Source organism: Zonotrichia leucophrys, chromosome 10 (assembly GCF_028769735.1).
Source record: "Zonotrichia leucophrys gambelii isolate GWCS_2022_RI chromosome 10, RI_Zleu_2.0, whole genome shotgun sequence".
Taxonomy (NCBI): domain Eukaryota; kingdom Metazoa; phylum Chordata; class Aves; order Passeriformes; family Passerellidae; genus Zonotrichia; species Zonotrichia leucophrys.
In genome coordinates, this window is record NC_088180.1 from 12,641,921 (window position 1) to 12,654,945 (window position 13,025).

General features: G+C 60.5%; 1 long non-coding RNA gene and 1 other non-coding gene across 5 annotated transcripts in view; both read right to left on the reverse strand.

Moving 5' to 3' along the window:
- Window positions 1-10,262, reverse strand: part of LOC135452486 (uncharacterized) — a 43,010-nt gene extending 32,748 nt beyond the window's left edge. The window contains exons 1-3 of one of the 4 annotated variants that reach the window (XR_010441627.1): window positions 9,586-10,262; window positions 8,332-8,481; window positions 2,177-2,431 (exon numbers count right to left, since the gene is read on the reverse strand). This is a non-coding gene — a long non-coding RNA (uncharacterized LOC135452486). Of the gene's footprint in view, window positions 1-2,176; window positions 2,432-2,622; window positions 2,797-7,093; window positions 7,316-8,331; window positions 8,643-9,585 lie in introns of those variants that run through there. The other 3 variants (XR_010441628.1, XR_010441629.1, XR_010441626.1) reach the window with 3 other exon arrangements.
- A 2,603-nt stretch (window positions 10,263-12,865) lies between these two features.
- On the reverse strand, window positions 12,866-12,938 carry TRNAR-UCG (transfer RNA arginine (anticodon UCG)). Its single transcript has one exon. It is a non-coding gene; the product is annotated as a tRNA-Arg (tRNA).
- Window positions 12,939-13,025: the final 87 nt, after the last annotated feature.

The following is a 13,025-nucleotide window of genomic DNA, read 5'->3' on the forward strand; positions in this document are numbered from 1 at the left end:
TTGCAATTACAAAGGCCAGGGACAGAAATACCTCCTGGGTTCTGCCAGTGCAGAACACTCCCACCAAACAGATTTTCTCTAACATGCTGGTTGAATGATTCCTCCTGAATTACATTCATTAGGAATTTGAATGTTTCTTTCCTCCATCCCCCATCAAATCATTACTCCGGAATAAATGCATTCATCAACCACCTTGCTCAGTTCCCTCCTGCTTTGTTCAGTCTAGTTTTAAAGCATCTCCACTGAAACTGTTTGCACCTGACTCGATGCTAGCGCACCAAAGGGGGAAAAAAATAAATAGGAGAAGAATTGAGCACCACTCACAATATTGTGAAAATAATTGGAAAATTATTTCTTAAAAATAGCCAACATAATAAAGGAAGGAAAGGACTACATTCCTTCCTCCCCACCTCCGATCTCTTCCACAATTTCTGGGATTGCATCGAGTATACATATTCCAGATGGGCTGGAGAGAAGGAGGTTGGTTCTTAATGACACGTCTTTCGCTGCCTTTGGAATGAATGATTCATTCGGATCTTGCCGAGACTCGGTGCCACAGTTGAGTTACATTTCTAGAAAATCCGTATCTTTAATTCTGGCGCTGCGTGTGGGACCCAGCAAATCATGGAATTACTGCTGTAACTTCGGATTAGTAACGCTTTCTAAATGATAGTCTAATTCCAGGCCTTCATGCTTTTCAGCGTTCACACTCACACAGCCTTTTCCCTGGGAGGCTTCCTGCGGAATTAGTGCTGGCGTCTTCGTCTTTCTCTGCCCTTTTTAATTTCTCCAATGACTTCTCATTAGAATATATAATAACAGCTCCTCAGAACTTTTCTTTCTCCCGGTATAGCCAAATTCAGGCTGAGATCCTTTTTCCTTACTGTGGTTATGGCGGTGCTTTGCTGGCCCTGGAAGGGTGCACAGGCAGATTTAGCTTGGCGGGCCTACGTGCCATCTGACGCCATTACCCCGTGCAAGGGAAGGTGGAAAACCTGCCTGCGAGGTGCGGGGGGCTCCCGCCTCTCTCCGGGGCTCGGCCCCGCGGTGCTCCCCTCTCTCTCCCTCCGCAAGGGATGCCCGCTGCGGAGGATGGGGCAGGGTACCCGCGCTCCGCCTCGCCGAGCAGTGGGAAGGCGGCAGCGCCTCTCCCAGCCCTCCCCATCTCCCGCAGCATCTCCTGGGGGGCAGAGAGCCAGCCAAGAGCCCGCTGCCACAGGGAGGTTTCTCTCCGCAGCCTCCCCGGAGCTGTCACAACCCGCGCGGGTTGGCGGCAGCGCGGGGATCATCCCTGCGGGGTGCGGGCGGCCAGCGCCGGGCGAGGGGCGGCTGGCGATGCTCGCAGCCGGCCTCGGGGTGCCGGGGGGCCAGGGGGACCCCGCTCCCGGCCAGGGGCGCTCGCCCCACGCCAGCTGGGAAAACGTGCCGGGGAGGCTCGGCGGAGAGCACGGTGCTTTGTGTCGCCATGGGAACGGAATGCAGATGTGCCAATTGCTTTTCTTTTCTTTTCTTTCTTTCTTTTTCCTTTTTTTTTTTTTTTTTTTTTTTTTTATTTGCCAGACATTGTAATACATATTATGTTTCAACTTCTGGGGCTTGCAGCGGAGGTGAGGGAGGCTTTGTGCCTTGCCAAGCGCTCGGCTCCCAGAGAAGCCTCAGGGCCGGGCGGCTGCACGCTGGAGGGGGGCACCCAGCAGCGGGACCCCTTCCCCAGGCATCCCCCCGCAGCTACGAACAAAAGCAACAGCCACCACGCAAGAAAAGTGATCGCATTCTCACCAACTTGACCTTCCAAAGGGAGGCCAGGATCAAATCCAAAGCCGAAAAAATAGAGCAGGGGAGAGAGAGAGAGAGAGAGGGAGAGAGAGAGAGGGAGAGAGAAGGAAAGATATCTAAAAGCTGGGGGGTTTCGTGATCTGACCCGTAGGCTGGGACAGGGAAAGGTTTATTTGGGCAGGGTGCTCGCTCTCTCCCTCCTCCCAGAGCCGCAACACTCCGCAGCCTAGGAGTGAATTTCGACGTGCGTTTGACCGGTAATTAAACCCCGGATTTATTTGGCAAAGGAAGAATTGGCGCAGGGCTCGCCTCGCTGTCCCCGTCCCTCCCGCCTGCTGCCGCGGAGCCCCGGGCTGCCCGGAGCGGCCCGACGGGGAGGTCGCGGACCCGCAGCCCTTACCTGGAGCCCCCAGGGCGGCGAGTCGGGCCGTCTCTGCACTGCCGGTCCTGGTGCGGCCGCTTCCCCTGGGCGAGCAGGTCTGGAAGTCATTTCTACTTTCGGTTATCTAGCTTTATGATGGCTCCACAACACTCATACAGCTAGATAACCAAAGACAGAAACATCCCTCCGTCGGGGATGCCGGCCATCCGTCCGTCCGTCCTTCCGTCCGTCCGCTCCAAGGTGCGGGCACGGCCGGGGCAGGGCGGCCAGGAGCTGCCACCGGGAACCACACACACATTTAAAAAAAATTTTAAAAGAAAAAAAAAAAAAAAAAAAAAAAGAAAAAAAAAAGAAAAGAGAGAGAGAGAAAAAAAGATAAATACGAAGCAGAGAAGATGAGCCGGGGCAGAGCCACGGACGCACGGCGCGCTGCCGCGGGGGCTCGGAGCCGAACCGCGCCGTACCGAGACAGGTCGGGCTGTGCCGAGCTGAGCCGAGCCGAGCCGAGCCGAGCCAGGCCGGGCCGGTCCGGGCCGGGCCGGGCAGCGTGGGGCTGGGCTAGGCCGGGCTGCGGGGGCCGGTGCTCGGCGCTCGGTGCCCAGCCCGCCGGCCCGGCCCGGCGAGCGGCACTCGCTCTCCCGCCCCGCTGCCCAACTTCTACTCCCCTCGCATGGTAATCGCCCCCTTTGGGAAGTGACGTCACGCCGCGCCCAGCCAATCCCCGAGCCCTCATTTAAATCAGCGCCCCCTTTCCCGCGCTTTCCAGCCCGGGATGGGACGGGGCGGGCCGGCGCGGCTGGGCTCGGCACCGGGCGGCACCGGGCCCTGCGCCGCTCCTCCCGTCCTGCCCGGCCTGTGCCGGGGCTGCTCCGAGGCTCGCTCGCCTCCCCTACCCCCTCCCGCCCCGACGTGCCCCCGCGGCAGCGCCGCTGGGCCGGGGGAGAGGCGAGCAGCGCCCCTGCACAGCCCTGCACCTGCAGATGAGCTCCCTTTCCCACTCCCCGGCACTGCCCTCTCTCCTTTTCGCCTCTTTCCCTTTCCCCTCTCTTCCTTTTCCCTCTCCCCATCCCCTCTCCTCTTCACTCTCTCCCTTTCCCTGGCCTTTCCTTTCTCCCCACCTTTTCCCTTTCCATCCATTTTCTTTTCGTATTCCCGACTCCTTCTCCCATTTTTCCCTCTCCTCAGTGTTCCATGCGCCCCCCCATGCAGCTAACCTCTCTCACACCTTCTCCTCCCCCCGCAATGCCCTTCCCGTCCGGCCTCCGCACCTGGGGGCAGCCCAAAAGGCAGAACCCTTTCTCTACAGCCAGACTCGGGGCCCCCCGTCCCGAAACGTGCCCCGGGAACGCACCCGCGATCCCCCACAGATCCTCTCTGCTCCCCATTTCCCCGCACTTTTAATTATTTCCCCTCCAGGTTCTGCTATTTCCTGCACAGATTCTTAACGCGATGTGCGTGTAGCGGCGAATCTAGCACATACAAATAATAACAGCAACAATAATCAGACTAAAATGCCAGGAGGTAAATATGATTATCTGGGGTGCTTAACTGATCTAGTCCTCACTAAAAAAAATATTTAAAAATAAAAAATTAAAATTGTAATCCCTCGCCGCTTCTGAACATCGCCTTTCTTTAAATCCCAGACGAGGGTAAAATGTGACCTGCTACAAAACGAAGCGATCTCGGCGGGAGCAGCCGCGGCAGAGCGCTGCCTGCCGGTCCCGCCGCCTCCGGCTCTCGGCGAGCTCCGCTCGGATTATTTATTTCTCCCTCTCTTCGCCCTCCCCCTCTCCGCCATCCCCTTAAAAAAAAAAAAAAAAAAATTAAAAATTAAATAAATAAAATCTACGAGCTCAATCAGGCTAAAAGCTAAAGGACGAGGGCTGCCAGCCCTTTGCGAGCCGGCGCTGCTCCCGGCGCCCAGGCGAGCCCGGCCAGCGCTGCTTGGCTCCCGGGAGCTGCCCGTTCCCTCCCGCCTCCTGCCTAACGAGAAACGGGCCCGGCTGGGCTCTGGCCGCCCCGACGGGGCTGGGCAAGGTGGGGAGAAATATTTTCTCCGTCCCCAGCCCCTCGGTGCCTTCCCCGCGGCCCGGAGCCGCTCGGGAGGGGACTTGCCCGGCGTTTATTTCAATCTATCCTAGAGGCATGGGGGGAAAAAATTGCGATGAATAGGATCTCCTTAATTTTACGGCCTTGGATTTTCTCCTAATTTATCGGTTTCGCTGTTAGGGTGGTCGCTGCCAGAATGCTGGCGGCTGGGGCGGGGGATGTCGCCCGCCCGCCCCGCTGCCTCGGATGGCAGTCCGGGGCTACGGGGACGGTGGCACCGAGCGGGCACCACCAAGGGCTCGCCTGGCCCGGGGACAGGCCTCGCTGTACCCGCTTTAACGGGGAGGCCTCGTTACTCACCGCGGGGAGAAGCTTGGGGCGCCGCCGGCAGCTTCCCCCGCTCCCGGGGCCGTTTCGGCGGCGATGTGGCCCCGCACCAGCCCCGCTGTCCCTGCGGTAGCAGCGAGGGGGCCCAGCCGGGCACAGCCAGCTCAGCTAAGGCTCAGCTCTGCCCGGCTGTGCCGCCGTGCGAGATCTGCAGCCCGCCGTGCAGAGCCCCCGGGCCGCCGTGTCGCTCAGCCGAGGATGCTGCGGGTAAAATACCGCACCTCGCCGGGCTTCCCGGGGCTGGAGACGAGATCCCCTCTCTCTGTGCCGGTCAAAGGAGGTGATTTTCTTGGCAGGAATATATATGATATTATTTGTCTTCCCTGCTCCTTTTCGGCAGTGTTTTGCTCTGCTCGGAGCTCTCGCCTTGACCCTCTCTCTCCGTGTAGGCAGAGCCCCAGTACGTGGGAGAGAATACCATGCGCTCGGGGTATTTTTGTTTGGTTTTAGGCTTGGATATTGTGGTTTTTTTTTTTTTTTTTTAATTCTGGTTATTTTGGGGAGGGTTTTTTGTGGCGGGCAGGGGTGGTTTGGGCTTTCTTTTTGGCGCAATTTGAGCAGGATGCGTACAAAATGGCTCCTTGGCACAGCGCAAAGCACCACCGAGAAGCCTGGGGACGCATCGGCGGGGCTGCCCTGGCTCCGATGGCATCACCCGGAGCCAGCTCGCATCCTCCTGCCCTGGGCCGCCCGCGGAGCTCTCCTCCATGTGCACGAGAGAAAAGCCCCCACGGCGGCGGGCGGCCCGACGGGACGGGGAGGGCCGGCGGTGCCGGGCTCTGGCCATGGTGCTGCACCGGCCCCGGCCCTGCGGACAGGACGGCCCCGCCGCCCGCTCCCTCCTCGGCTGACCCCGGCGACAGGCGAGGCGGGCGGCCCCGCTGGCCGCACCTCGGAAGAGCCCGGTCACCAGGCCGGCCCTGAATTATTTAACGTGATCGCCCAGGAACGAGTCCGCTGCCTTCCCCTCTTCTACGTCCTGCACGTCTGACGTCACTTTTCTTTAATTAGGAGAAGTTATTTTTAGCCAACCTGGAGTAACCTCCCACGCCTCGCAGCCTCGAGCTGCATCTCCTAATTGGTTTTTTTGGGATGGTTTTTATTTTCTTTTTTTCTTTTTGGGGGGGGTGGGTTTGCTTCTCCCCTCACCATCGGGGCTTGGCAAAGAAGCGGCAGCTCCCGACGGGCGTGAAGGAAACGCGTGGCTTTGTTTAGTAATTAAACGCAGCCTCTGAGCAAGCCCCGGCGCCGAAAAGGGAAAGCGGCTGCGTCTCACCCCCGGCTCCTCTTTTCTCTCCGGCCGTCGGGGCCGAGACCAAGGTGGGGACCGGCCCGGAACCTCCTCGCTTGGCGGGGCGAGGTGCTGCCCGTCCGGGGCCGGGGGTGGAGGCACGTCGAAGGGATCCGGCCAGGTGCAGACTCTCAGGCCGCCTGCACTGCTATGATTCGGGTTTCCTTAAGGCTGAGGCCTAAAATGCGTTTCACTTCCAGGGTGATACAGGGGAAATAAAAAAAATCAAAACAAAACACAAAAGCCAAACAACAATCCCCGAGGAATTAAGCAGTCTTGGGAAGGCAGGGAGAAAAAAGGAAGAATGAATGGGGGAAAATGGAAAATTTAAAAAACGAGGGTAAAAAAGAGAAAGAAAAATAAAATTATAATAAACAAGGATGAAACAAAATAAAAATGCTTTTCCCTCCTTTTCTTCATTTTCTCTCTCTCTCTTTTTTTTTTTTTTTTTTTTTTTTTTTTTTTTTAGCAGAGGAAATGCATACAGCAAATGAAAAATGAAAAAATCCACCAGCACCAGAAGCCGGTGCCTGATCAGGGCACAGGCAGAGGTAGCCCCTTTGCTGCTCCTCAGGGGTAAAACCGAGCAGGGGAGCGGGATGCCCTGATGTCCTCCTCCTCATCCCTAAAATCAGGCCCTGCAGCAGCACCCGCTGCACCGGGAGGATGAACTTCCTCGGAGCCCGGGATTTCTCCCGCGGCCTAAATCCTGGGTGTCCCGGGAGGCTCGGCCTCATCCGGGCGTTTTGGCCGGTGCCGCTTCTCCCACCGGCGAGACCCGAGGTTTGGGGGAACCCCGGCACCCCCGGCAGCGCTCGGCCCCAGCTCCCCGCCGTCCCGTCGGGGCTTAGCCCGCCCCGGGCCCCGCTCCCGAGCTGCACCGTGCCGGTCATGCAGGGAGAAGCTGCCGGAGCGAACGCGTCCCCGGCAGCAGAAGGTGCCGGGTGTTTCCCACTCGTGCCCCGCCGAGGGAGAGCCGGGGCCGGGCAGCGGCGCTGGGCCGTCCCGGTCCCGCCTGGTGCCGGCACCTGCAGGAACCCAACTTCCCGCCGGGGACCGGCCCGAGTTCGCATCCCCTCTTCCTCTCTCCCTGCCTCCCTCCTCCCCTCCGGCAGCCGCTGTGTCCCCCCGGAGGACGCTGTCCCCCCGCGCCTCCCGCCTCCCGGGGCCGCCCCGCCGAGGAGGCGATGCCCGGCCGCGACACTCACTCTGCTGCCGCGCGGAGGGCAGGACGGTGGTCCCGGGAGAAGCGGGCGGCGGGGCCATTCCCCTCCCCGGGGCGGGCGGAGGGGCGGACAGGGTTGCCCCCGGCCGAGCGGCGGCTCCCGCAGCCCCCAGCCCCTGGCGCGGGCCGGCGGGGGCGGCGGAGGCGGCTCTGCCCCGGCTCCGTGCGTCTTCCCGGCTGCTGCCGGTGCCGGCTCTGGTCGCTGGCCGGGAGCTGCCGCCGCCGGCAGGCTCTGCCCGCACTGACGTCAGCCCGGCAGCCGCCTATTCACTCCAACCATGGCGGAGAGGAGGAGGAGGAGGGAGAGGGGGAGGGGAGGAGGCGGTGGGAGGGAGGGAGGGGGAGAGGAGGAGGACGGAAGGAAGGCGGCGGTGGCGGCGGGGGCTGGTGGCTGGCAGGCTCCGCCGAGCAGAAAGCGCAGCCCCTCCGCCTCACCCCTTAATTACCCCCCGAGGATGGGGCTGTGCGGGGGAGGGGGGCGCGTACCCCCCTTTCCCCCCGGAGAGCCCCGCTGCCTCCCTCTCCCCCGGGGCTGCCGTCGCTCACCTGGCCGCCCCACCGGGCACCCCGCTCTTCCCCCGGCCCCGGGGAGCGCTTCACCGGGGGGACAGCGGGGCCAGCTCGCCCCGCACCCCGACACCCGAGTCCCCTCTTGGCGGTGCCCCCCAGCCCTTGAGGAACGGGCCCGGTGCCGGCGGACGGTGAAAGGGCTCAGGCCGCCCCTAAACCTCCCCTGGCCCGGGCAGCTCCCACCGCCCCCCGGCCGCCTTCCCGGCTCCGCACCGCTGTCCAAATGCTGAAAGGACCCGAGACTGCCCGGTCCGGCCCGGCACGGCTCGGCCCGGCATGGCAAGGCACGGCACGGCACGGCAAGGCACGGCCCGCCTGCGGGGCACAGGCTGCCCCCGGGCCGAGTCCCCGGCCATAGTAAAGGGGTCCCTCCTGTAGCCGTGCCGTGCCGGGCCGTGCCGTGCCTTCCCCGACGGACAGGCCGAGCCCGCAGCCCGGGTGGCCCCGACAGCCGCAGCGCGGGGCTCGGTGGGCACAGCGAGCCGGGATGGGGCGCGGGCACCGCGCTGCTCTCCCCTCGCTCTCTGCCTTCCTTCTCGCCCTTACAGCATCACACACATTCTGCACCACCTGCAGCCTCTGCTGCAGGGCTCAAAAAGCCCTCCCCAAAATCCCACACCCCCCCCCACACCCCAGTCCCTCCTGGCACACCTTTGCTCCGCTTCCGACCTCTCCTCTTCCTTCCTGCGTTTAAACTGGCTCCTAATTTTTATCTCCGATTCACTCCACCGATGCCCCGGAGCGGCTCTGGGGAGTCTCTCGCCGCCCCGATGAATACACAGGGATCCCCAGACAGGTTTTCTATGTAGGAAAAAATAAACCGATCGAGCCCGAGAGATCTGCAACAGCCGAACACGCCGCCTCGCCTTTACATTCGTGTTTTTAAATTCCCCCGTTATTTTCCTTTTTTGCATCTGCGAGTTGCCACGAAAGGAAATACAACCCCAAATGCCACCGCCAGCAGAAACCGGAGCTCGTTGCCAAATTCCGTAGTATTTTATTTTAAAAGCAATTAACACCATTAAAAAAAAAAAAAAAAAAGAAAGAAAGAAAGAAAGCGCGTCTTCTCCTCTTCCCGGGGAGTGTAAGAAATCCTTTTGCTCACCCAGAGTCGAAAACCTAATGGCATTGTCGTTAAACACGAAAAGGAGAATATTAAGAAATTGCAACACTCCCTCCCGAGCGCTCCCCCCCTCCCAGTTTATTTGCCCTAATAATTAATTCACAAGAGCTTAACTTCGGTGTAACCCCGGCGGTCTTTTCATTAAAAAATCCCCGCGTTTCCTATTGAATTAGCTCTGCTCCATTGTCGCTGAAATGAAGACGCCAAACCAACTTTTACCCTGAGCATTTTCTCACCAGCCCAAAGAAAAGTCTCCTTTTTCTTTTCTCTGATTTTTTTCTTTCTTTTTTTTTCTTTTTTTTTTTTTTTTTTTTTTTTTTTTTTTTTTTTTTAATTCAAGCACCCAGGCGATGGACGTGTCCTGCAATTTAACTACTTTCAAATTCTTTGTTCGGGTCCCACCGGGGCTCTATTGTCACCCTATTGAGAGAGCTTATTGCCAAGTCAAGCCTGAGCGAATTGAGACACGCACGGGAGGAGCCCCGGGGGCTGGGAGCGGGATCCGTGGGGCTGCTCGGCCCGGGGGGACCCCGGCCCAGCCCCGAGGGAGCGGGCACGGAGCGGGGCCGGCGCTGCCGCAGCCGCGGGCCGGGATCAGCGGCACCGATTCCACGGGAGCCGCAGCTTCCAAAGCAGCCCCGGCCCCTCAGAGCGCGGTGCTCGTGATGGGGCAGCCCCGGGAAGGGGCTCCCCCCGGGATCGGGCTGCTCTGAACCCTCAAAGCATCCCCGCAGCAGCGCCCTGGCTCAGGTACCACCGCTGCGGGCACGACAGGCGCTTACCTCGGATGCCCGCGGTGCCGCCAGCTTCCCTCCTCCGCTGGTTCTCCCTTAATCCCGAAAAGGAGGGTCCTCCTCTGCTGTCATCCCACCCCCGACCCCTCCAGCTCGGAGCCGGCTCCCGCCTGTCTCCTGTCGCCCTCTTCAGCGCTCACTTTGGGAGCTCCGGGGCTCGCTTCCCGAGCAGGGGAAGAGCGGGATGTTGGGGTGCTTTGCTTTTCTCTTTTCCTTCCCTCTCCCCCGACTCCTCCCCAGCCTGAAAAAGGGCTTGCGAGCTGGAATAGGGGGGTACGAGCTTCACGGAAGGGTTATTTCAGGAGAAAAAGAAGCTGAAAGAGCAGTGCTGGGCACGGATTCCCACGTAAGCCCGTACGTCACCTATAAAAATTGCCCGTTTCTCCCGTTTCTTGGCTCCGGGGGGGCAGCTGAGACATCTCTACCTGTGGAGGGAGGGGGTGCAACACCGTTTAAACCCGCACCCCGTTAAAAACCTCCTTCTCCAGCTGGGAGGGGAAAGCAGAACCGCGGGATGCTGGAAAGCAGGGGCTGCTTCTCTGCATCATCACCCGCTGCCCCGTGGCGATGTTTGGCCTCCCCCTGCTCCCCCAAAACACCCATCTGGAGCCCGTCTCAGCCTCTCGGTGCCCGGGAGAGAAGAGGTTTAGGGGATCCCAGGGCGATGGCACGGGAGGGCCTCGGCGGGGACAGGGGGACACTGCGGCCATCGCTTCCCCTCCTCGCCGCCGTCTCCTCTTGTGACCAGCGGCGTCTCCGCCGTGTCCCGGGGGAAGAGGAAGCCCTTGACCCCTGGCCCCAGGGGCAACGGGGTTAAACAAAGTCCCACCGCCCCATTATCCGACAGACAGCTTTGAGCTCCCGGCGGGGAGCAGGGTCTCCGAGAAGCTGGCGAGAAGTCTCAGCTCCCACCGCCGGTACCGGACCCCGACGGGGCGCACCTGGGATGGGGATGCTTCTCTGCATGACACACAGACAGAAATAAAACCAAAAAACCTAGAGAGTGAAAAAAAATATTAAAAAATAAAAAAGACGATGCACACCCCATTCCGAATTATGCATTGTAGGCAGCTCTGCTGAAACGGCGGATTTTTGAGGTTATTTCGGGTTGTTCACAGTGGTGATTTTTTTTTTAAATTTTTTTTTTAGTGGTGTCGAAGCTTCGTGCCCGCACTCAGGTGAGGTACAGGCAGCCCCGGCCCGGTCATGCCTGCAGACAAGGCAGCGGAGCTCGTTGTCATCATCCCTCCCCAGAGCGCTGCCGCGAGAAACATTTAGAGAATTTATTTTTGCTATTTACGCTTTGAAGAGAGGAGAATTTTTTTTTAATGGGGCGGGTTTGGATTTTTTAGAATTTAATTTTTTGCGAACACGATGAGAATCTTTTATCTCTTATAAGGAGATAAAAGATGCCAAATAAGAGAAATCGGCGTTAACACAAGGCAGCGGAGGGGAGAACAAGTGCACCCAGGTCCTTTCCTAGAGCCACCCGGGAGCCGGCGGTTCCTAAACCGTTCATCCCTTCACTCCAGGGCACTCATGGCTCCTCCATCCCGGCCAGAGCACCCGCAGTGTTGGAGCATCTCTCCAAGCATCTCTCTGCCGAGCTCCCGCGGAAAGAGCCGGGAACCCGGAGCCGGTGTGGAGGTGGATGGGGACAGGCAGCGCCTGGGGCTCCCGGCAGGGTCCGGCACAGCGGGTGCCTCAGGCAAAGCTGGGTGAAAGTGCAGCACAACCCCACATGGAACCTCAAGCTGGGGGGCGGCAGGGACTTTGTGGGGCACCGAGGGGCTGTGGAACGCGTTCCGAGCCGCAGAACCTGCACGGCGCCCTGAGTGCGGGTTCCTCACATCCCGCACCGCTCCCACGCTGGCTCTGCCTTCTCGGAGAGTGGAGGGCAGCAGGGGCTCCGACCCTGCATCCCCCCGAGCCTGCACCCCCTCAGCGATGAGGAAGGTGATGAGGGGCTGCAGTGGGTGATGAGGAGCGCCCGGGCTGCGGAGTTCCGCAGGGGCCGGGAGGGCCGAATGGGAGTCCCGGTGCCCGCTGGCCCTGCCCGGTGCCGCACGGGGAGCGGGGAGCGGGACGGGACCCGGGCGGTGTCCGCGCCCCGACGGCCCCGGGGGGCTCGGCCCGGCCCGGCCCGGCCCGGCCCGCAGGAGCGGGGCCGCAGCGCCACCTGGCGGCTCGGCACTGCCCGGCCCGGCCCGGCTCGGTACGGCAATGTCAGCGCTCTCTGGGCTGTGCCGGGAGCCACCGTCCCGGCCACAACAGCTCCTGCGGCGTCTACGGAGCCTGCACACACCTGTCCGCACCGTGGCACCTTCTGTTTCCCTTCCTTGTGAACCCGCATCCATCCCATCCCATCCCTGGCACTCTGAATCCCCCACACCCTGAGCCCACCTGTCCCGCAGCTGACATCCCATTCGCTGCACCTGGGACCCTCCCCTGCACCCTGCATCCCATTCCTAGCACCCTACATCCACACCTTGCACTTCACATCCCAGCACCCTAATTCCCAGCACGCTGCATCCCCTGCCCATTCCCATCACACTACATCCCATTCCCTACACTTGCGGCCTTTCCCCTGCATCCTACATGTCCTTCCCTGCACCCCGCACCCATACGCTGCACCCCACAGTCCATTCTTCACACCCTACATTACGTCCTGCGCCCTACATCCCATTCCTTGCACCCTATATGCCCTGCCTTCCATCCCTGCATCTATGGCCTTTTCTCTCCCTGCATCCTATTCCTTGGACCCAACACCATTCCCAGCACCCTACATCCTACTCCTTCCACCTGTGGCCTTTTCCCTGCACCCTACATCTATTCCTTGCACAGCACATCCCATTCCTGTCACCCTACATCCATTCCTTGCGGCCCACATCCCATTCTCGTCCCCCTACATCCATTCCTTGCACTCTGCATCCCATTTCTTCCACCCTACGCCTTCTTCCTGCTCCTCACAGCCCATTATCCCACACCCTGGGCTCATATTGGGCTCTCCACCCACTGCTCCATCCCCAACCTATCTGTAGGATTTGGGGTTTTTAGGGTGTCAAGCGCGGTGCGCGCTGGCACCGCCACCCTGTGTACCAACCTGCTCACACTCAGCCGCTTCCCGCGCCCTGCCTCCTTCTTCCGGCCGGTTAAACTCACGCAAAAGGGGCACCCCGGGAGTGCGCTGAACCTGGTACCGGGACCGCGCAGCCCCGGCACGGGCGGGAGGAGCAAAATAACAGGCACTATGTCAGTGCTGTCAGCGCGACCGCGGCAGGACTCGAACCTGCAATCTTCTGATCCGAAGTCAGACGCCTTATCCATTAGGCCACGCGGCCACCTCCACTCCCGCCTCCCCGCGTGCCTTACTCAGGGAATTCCGGGGGCCGTACCACGAGCGGAGGGGGGCGGGACGGGACGGGACG